At 42.9% G+C, this 1,504-nt stretch overlaps 1 non-coding gene across 1 annotated transcript; it reads right to left on the reverse strand.

The window, feature by feature from the left end:
- Positions 1 to 545: 545 nt before the first annotated feature.
- LOC127109291 (small nucleolar RNA R71) lies at positions 546 to 652 on the reverse strand. The gene has a single exon (XR_007796613.1). It is a non-coding gene; the product is annotated as a small nucleolar RNA R71 (small nucleolar RNA).
- Positions 653 to 1,504: the final 852 nt, after the last annotated feature.

The following is a 1,504-nucleotide window of genomic DNA, read 5'->3' on the forward strand; positions in this document are numbered from 1 at the left end:
TTTGTATGCCACACACTCGCTCACAAGGCGAACCGTTCTACTTACGAATCAACGATATCGAACTATATCTCCGAGTCTTACGACGAATTTGGGAATATCGTGCTGCAAACAACCTCCCTCCTGTTGAACTTCCCGATTTCAAAAACATTTTCCCTTCGATACCCGAGATGGCAGAACCAGCTCGTGCTCTTAGAGATTACGCCGCTCCATCACAAGATGAGCCGCATTCAAGTATTGCTCCGCCCGCAATCGAAGCAAACAACTTCGAACTTAAACCTTCGTTGTTGCAGGCAGTACAACAGAACCAATTCTTTGGAAATCCTACCGAGGATCCAAACCTTCATTTATCCGTATTTGTCCAATACGCTGATACTGTTAAAGCTAATGGTGTCACTTCAGAGGCAATTCGACTTCGTCTTTTTCCTTTCTCATTAAGAGATAGCGCTAGAAGATGGCTTCAGTCTCTCCCTTCCAACTCTGTCACCACATGGAACGAGTTGAAGAAAGTTTTTCTTGCCCGATATTTTCCGCCAAGCAAAACAGCTATGTTAAGAGCCCAAATAAATGGATTTAAACAGAAAGATAACGAGTCTCTTTTCGAATCATGGGAAAGATACAAAGACATGATGAGACTTTGTCCACACCATGGTTTAGAAGACTGGTTAGTAATTCACACATTCTATAATGGTCTCTTATACAACACAAGGTTAACAATAGACGCCGCTGCAGGTGGTGCACTAATGAACAAACCTTATGCTGATGCTTACCAGCTTATCGAAAGCATGGCCCAAAACCACTATCAGTGGGGGACCGAACGAACAATGGTGGAAAAACCTCAAACGAAAACTGGCATGTACGAGATAAGTAACCTTGATCATGTTAATGCAAAAGTGGATGCTCTGGTCCAGAAAATTGAAAGTTTAAATGTATCACCTCCAACCGCCGTGGTTGCTATAACTCAGAATTGCGAAGTCTGCGGAATCCAAGGTCACACTCCTACAGATTGTCAACTCTTAACAGGAATCCAAGCAGAACAAGTAAACTATGCTCAAGGAAGCCCCTACTCGAATACCTATAACTCAAATTGGAAGAACCATCCAAACTTTTCATATAAGAGTAATAATGCTTTGTACGCACCTGGACAGTCTCCAAATCAAGCCCCAGCTATACCTCCGGGATATCAGAAGCCGAACCCATCTACACATAGCAATAACGCCCCTAGGAAATCCAACTTGGAAATCATGATGGAAAACTTTATAGCTTCTCAACAACAAACCAATAAAGATTTCTTAAACCAGAATGTACACACTGGCGAACAAATTAAACAACTAGCAAGTAAAGTGGATGCCCTGGCTACCCATAACAAAATGCTGGAAACACAAATATCACAAGTAGCTCAACAACAAGCGCCTACTGCTGTCCCAACTGGTACATTTCCTGGGCAGCCCCAACCTAACCCGAGAAGCCACGCTCATGCAATCATACTAAGAAGTGGAACGAAAGT

The sequence above is a fragment of the Lathyrus oleraceus genome, chromosome 7 (assembly GCF_024323335.1).
Source record: "Lathyrus oleraceus cultivar Zhongwan6 chromosome 7, CAAS_Psat_ZW6_1.0, whole genome shotgun sequence".
Lineage (NCBI taxonomy): Eukaryota > Viridiplantae > Streptophyta > Magnoliopsida > Fabales > Fabaceae > Lathyrus > Lathyrus oleraceus.